Genomic DNA, 6,690 nt, shown 5'->3' with positions numbered 1-6,690 from the left:
CTTCATGTAAATAAAAGGGCCATTCTGTGTGCTGAGATGGAACCATGACAGCTGTCAACTGGGTTTAAAAAGATGGAGTCAAATTCAGATTCCTCCCTCCACTTTTTCTAGCCAAACATCTTAAAACTTGTGTTTTGTGACAAAAGGATTGCCCTCATTCAAAAGTAGCCACAATGACCACACTTTTTTTTTATACAATATGACCAATCAACTGGAAATCACGAATCTAAATTATCCAAGGAAGAAAATATGCCAAAATGTGGCAGTATTCTCTGAAAGAGAATTTGTTATCACTGTCATTTTATCTCTTTTTCTGTATTTTAAAAACTTTCTGTAATGAAATTACATTATTTTTATAATGGAAAAAAAAGCAACACATAGTAATTTTTAAAAACCAAACAGCTATGATCAAAGGTACAGCACGGTGCCTGGTAAAATGTTATTTGAAAAATGTGTACTATATTTTTATTTGTCCAGGTGCAAGAAAAACAGCAATATCCTTTTGAAGATCTTTTTTGTCCCCAAGACTCTGGTTTGTACGGAGCCCAGGTGGGCAGTGAGCAAAGACTGTCAGCACTGAACAGCATCCAGTAACCACGAAAGGTATCAGACCGTCCAGTCCGGTCTCTGGCGTCGTGGTAGTTACCATGTTATGGTTTGTAAGGATATTAACCTCACTATCTACCAGATGGTTTTCTGCTTAAATTTAATACTTACTTAATATGGAAAAATAACTCTAGGCAGTTTAAATGGAATTATTTATATATTTTAGGTTCAAATTTAAATTAAAAAAATAAGCAATCCATCCACATGGTTCAAAATTAAAAAATGTACAAACAATACAGTGTAAAGTCTTCCTCCCTATCCATGTGATAATCACCCAGTCACTCCCACCCCCCCAACTTGGAGTCAAGCAGTTCTTTTAGTTGCTTATGTATCCTTCCAAGCATATTTTATATATATGCAACTAAATACATAGTTACAGTCTAAAAGTTATTTTTTATGAAGAATGATGTCTTAAGGAATTTGTGGTAGGCAGAATCTGTCTTATAGAAATACATTCTGGTTAGATAAGTCTCTCTAGTTTTAATGTTCCAAAATGAGTGGATGGAATCAATCATTCTATAAGTAATTATTGAGTTCCTACTATGTGTAAGGTACCATGCTAGATGCTGTTTGTCTTGTCAAGTTGCCTTTTAAATTTTTCATATTTATGCATATTTAGATCTGTGCTCAAATATTACCATTTCAGAGGGGCCTTTCTTGACACCCGGTTGAAAGTAGCTCTCCCTCTCCCTACTTGCTCTATCAAATCACCATATTTTATTTCTTCCAGAGCTAGGATCTTCTACAATTGCTTCCCAAAACCTGGATGCTTATGGGAGTAAAGGGGGTGTTGTTATCATTACACAGGGATACCAGGGGTAAACTGGGGCAGGCCTTTGCAAAATGGTTTTGCTATTCATAGCATTTACCTCTTCTGAAATGATCTGGTCCATTTATTTGTTTACTTGTAAGCTCCATGAAGCAGGAACTTTGTCTGCTTGTTCTAGGAACCCATCATTGAGAAGAGTGTTTGACACATAGCAGGTGCTAAATAAGTATTTGTTGACTGATTGGATGGCCCAGTCATATTCCATGTTCTGTGTAGAACTAAGCACACTTTGGTCAGCAGTGGGAAATTGGAAAGCTATAAAGAGCAAATTTGCTTAGAATGTTCCTTTTCTAAAGAGAAGGGGAAAAAGGGCCAGCTTTTAATATTAAGATTTCAGTTATCTTACAACATTTGCCATAAAGACATCATCAGTCTGGCAAAGGTGTACTTGAAGCATCAAGTATTTTGTTACTTACAAGGAGACTGAGCTGCTGTGGTCTCGAGGGGAGGCTCAGTCTGGGGAGCAGACCAGAGAGACATGAATGGTCACCATCCAGCTTGATCCAAGGGTCAGTTAGTCCATAGGGAAACCTGTTTTCACACAATGGAACAGCTGGGTCCACATGACTCAGTGCACACGCAGAAGAGAGGCTTTAGAGCAGTCCGCTATCTGGGCTTATTCATCCCGTGAGGAGGCAAGGAGGTGTGGAGGCCAGTGGGATACAAAGGAACAAACATCTTTCTGTGTCTGGGAGGTGGCTGGTGAGAGACACACACACATTAATTAGCAGAGTCTAAGAGACCCAAGAGTCTGTTCTGGCAGAGAAGTCTGAGGCAATTCTCTACTATCTTACCTAAAACAAGGCCAGTCTTTTTAACCAGGAAGCATAGGTCTTGGTGGTTAATAGCTGTTTTAAGTTTTCCTTTTCTCTTCCAAACAGAGAGCCCTGTGTCCTATGTTATGCTGATCCATGGGAGAATTCCTGTAGGAGGAAGAGGCTGAAACACTGGCCTAGGATTAACAAGCAAAGCCTTCATAATAAATGTATCCATACATTTTTGAAAGATTTGCATGTCTGTCACAAACAAATTATTCAACTTTTATCAGAGGAAATTATTCTGGTATCCTATTAGAATTATTGAGTTTTAGGGTAATTATCTTAACTCCTTGATTTTTATAGCTGAGGGAACTGAGGCCCAGGAAGATTGCCTTCCTCAACATTAACAGTGATAGGCCCTGTTTTTAGAAGTTAAAGCTTCTCTTAATATTTGACTGTAGGCATGTGTTTTAAAAATGACAGCTGGATATGGTTGAAAGCTTAATAGTTTAAGCTGTGAAGCAACATATGACACATGTTTAACCAAATAAAATTATTTTTCCCAGCTTATGCCATGCTGACAGCTTGCAAAAAACTGTTCACCTTCCTTGTTCCCTCATAAAAAAGGGGGCTAGAGCTATATTTAAACCTGGAGTTTAAAGGAGGGAAGGTAGATTATAAATCTAGGTTAGCTGAGTTTATTGAGGAATTTGTCAGACTCAATATGGACTTTCTAGACTGTAAATAAAACAAAAATGAGGTTGTTAGTGATATATATTTTTTAATATGATAGAACAGCTTAAGTTTCATCTAAGGCTTTTCCACAATGAGAAGAAAAAGTGATTTACTCTTACATATGAAATGGTTGATTAAATTAATAAAGTGGTGATTTTAATGATCATTCTGTTGCAACACAGTTTAATAATAAATAACTACAAGTCAAAACAAATATCAGCACAAAGAAAATCTCTATTCTGTAGAGCAAAATGTTCATCAAACTTCTATCAATGAGCCAACAATATTTTTACTTTTCTAATAAAATAGGATAATGGAAAAAACAAATCCAGTAGTTGATCCATGGATTCTGCTATTTGTTAGTCAAAGTGCTTCAAAGATAATATCGAGTGACAAGCCATAATTCTCTTTATTGTATGTAATGAGGAAACTTAAATACAGAAGTCTGTAAGGACCTATCCAAGTCACACAAAAACGGAGAAAACTCTTAATGGCAATAATCTTAGCTTCAGGTCAGATCTACACCTTACTTAATTTAAATAATCAATACAGGACCTATTGCTTGCTCTATTTAACCCTCTTGTTTTAAAATAAAGGAGTCCCAAGCTTAAATGAGACCAGAAGTGTCTGGAAACTCTCCTCTTCAGTCTTATTGGAGACATTATATTGTCAAGAGTTTCATCACTTGCTACCACTAGATGGTGCTTGCCATTGAAACCAAGGTTCTTCCTCCCATCTTTCTGTTTTCTTTTGGTGCCTATTAGGACTTTGTATAGTATGAAAGAAACTTGATTGATAAGCTACGTATTTTAGAAGGTCATTTAGTAGAGAGTTATTGATTAAAAAATAAATCATTATCAGTAAAGATTATTTAAAGTGTTTTTATAATTCCATTTTTTTTTTCTGTTCATTCTTCTTGTCACCAAGCTATGTGAACTCGCAAACAAAAAGAACAAATAATCTTTCTTTGGGCTCATGAGAATCAAGGGACATAACTCACGTTTTACGACAGGTGAAAAAAAAATCTCAGGATTCATTGTCCTCACCCGGAAAAGCAATAGCAAAGGTGACCACATGCAGAGTTAACAAGAACAGTTAATCAATGACCTTTCAAAAGAAAAACACATGTATCTCAATTACTGGACAATAATCAATAGCAGAGGAAATGGAACAGCTCTTTTAATTGTGGGATAGAAAACATGAGATAATGAGAATGATAACAGAGGGTGTTGGGTCTTGGCCAAAGACAATTCTTTTTCTCATTAATTTGCGATACACAAAACCTCACCCCACAGCACTCCAATTCCTGCCCCGTCTCTCACCTTATGCACCAACTTCATACCCCTTTCTGGGTAAAACCTTGCCAAACTTAACAGTGAAATGCCTCCCAGGGTTACCTATTTGGTTTGTGTGAAGGACAGTTTGACATATTTTATAGCAGAATGCTAAAAAAATATAAGTTTCTTGGACTTCTTTCTCCAAACACTCATCAGCACCAACTATTCATGGTTGGCTCACAATATAATAAATTACCAGCTATGTTGAAATACGTAATCTACAGTGTGAAAAACTACTAAATAGCAGTGACAAAATTTCAATACAAAAGTGGCTTCCCTTTGCCGGTGGGCTTACTTTGGGGTTGTTGATTCTTTCTGTGAGTTCAGGGAGTGAAAGTTAATATTAACATTAGTCTAAAAACAAAATATAACTTTGTAGACAAAAAATTTAAAGCTAAATTTTTGTTTTTTCTTCTGTTTTGAATTTTTCACATCACTGCAGTGGGTCATGTAGAATGTTTTTTCACGTATATGTGCGCGATATACAACAACAGCCAGACACATTTAATTTCAGACATTAGACAGCTTCGGAAGGTTCCCAGTGCCTTGTGAGCATTGACTAAGAGTCTTAAAGATGCAAGCTTTTCTAGGATACAAGCTCTCTACCTGTTTCCCAAGCGTTGGTGAGGCATCATAGATATCTTCCAGTTTTAAATCCTGGAAAGAAAAGCCTCTCTCCCCAAATTATTTCCCTCTGAAACAAACAAACAAAATAAAACAACAATAAAAAAACCCAAACCGCTTTTTTCCCCTAGAGGTCTTATTAGCTATAGCTATGCATTGAAGACAGTTTTGGAACCAGGAGCAGCTAGCATGTGAAATTATTTCTCTGTAGTTTTGTGTTTCGGTGGCTACTGTTGAAAATTATTTAGCCAGTGACTTACACACACACACACACACACACACACACACACACACACACAAACATAATAATAGATTTTATATATATGGTATGTATTAATAGGAAACACACATATACTTGCATCGTATACTGTGTGGCTCAAATCCATTAAATGGCTGTTCTCTAGCAGTACTCAGAACATAGATGTGTTTGTGTCGACAGTCTGTTAATACTTTAATGCTTTACTTAACTGATCTTAATGGGGCTGGGTCACTGTTATATTATTATTTGCTTGGCAAAAAGTGTACTTAAAACTTCATTAATTAGCCTTAAACCAAAAACAAAACCAAACCCCTTGCCGTCGAGTCGATTCTGACTTATAGTGACGCTATAAGGACAGTGTAGAACCGCCCCATAGGGTTTCCAAGGAGCGACTTGTGGATTTGAACTGCTAGACCTTTTAGTTAGCAGGCGAGCTCTTAACCACTACGCCACCAGGGCTCCTAATTCGCCCCAGTCACAGATAAATACAATCACTTTGTCCACTCAAGAAACCCTCGTGGACGGCTAAGAGTGATTCCCTAACTGCCAGCGGAAGACAGTAGCCATCAGTGACATATACAAAGGACAAGGTTGAGAACGGCGCTCTTCCCAGACGTCTTTTCCTAATGGTGATCGATGACTTAATACTGTATGCCGGCAGTGTTCTCTATACCTGTACACCTCAAGTTTTATAAAGTACCGGCAGAAGTGATCTGGGGCTGGGCAACGCACGCAACTTCAGGACTGCACGGGAGACTAGTCTCTGCCCAGCAGGGAATTCTTGTGAACAGGACACAAAACTTAACCTAGCAGTGCGCTCAGGGAGTGAGAGAGAGAATCCAAGGAGGCGAGGGCTGCCGGTCCGGAGCGAATCCACTGCCAGCCCCAGGCGGACGCAGCGCGCGGAGTCGGAGCCCCCGGCGGAGGCGGCGCGGCCGAGGCCCCTCCCCGCCGCCACGAATGCCCGGGCGGCTGACGCCGAGCAGCGGCCGCGAGGGGTGGGGGCCGGGCAGGCGGGTGCGAGGGCAGGGCAGGGGGCCGGCCGAGGCCACTCGCGGCTTTAAATATGGATCGCGGGCTCGCGCTCGCGCCACAGCCATCGCCGCGGCCGCCTACTCCGAGCCCCTGTCCCCCGGCTCGCTCCCGAGGGGCGTCCCGGCCGGGCACCGCTGCTGCAGTGTTAGTTACTCGCAGTAACATTGGAGATCCCCATAAATACGCAGGAGCTGCAGAAGGCAAAGTAGAGTAGGCGCCCGCACTCTCACGCACTCACTCCCCGCGTGCCACGCCGGCCGTGTAGACATTCCCCCCGCGCCACTTTCTCCCCCTTCCTCGTGGGCCTTTCTGATTTCCAGTTGTGCCTGCTCCGAAGACCCTCCGCCCCAGCGCCCTCGCCCCGCTCTCCCGCGCTCGCCTCCCTCTGACCCGGAGCGCGCACCCATTCCGGCGGCAAACTTGTGACTACTTGGGAGCGGGTGGCTCGCGCCCCGCTCGCTCTGCGCCTCGCGCCGACAACTTCCCGCGGCTCGGCCCCGCCAAGCC

This window comes from Trichechus manatus, unplaced genomic scaffold (assembly GCF_000243295.1).
Source record: "Trichechus manatus latirostris isolate Lorelei unplaced genomic scaffold, TriManLat1.0 scaffold00108, whole genome shotgun sequence".
NCBI lineage: Eukaryota > Metazoa > Chordata > Mammalia > Sirenia > Trichechidae > Trichechus > Trichechus manatus.
The sequence above is the reverse complement of the archived record's forward strand: the minus strand, read 5'-3'. Positions refer to the sequence as shown.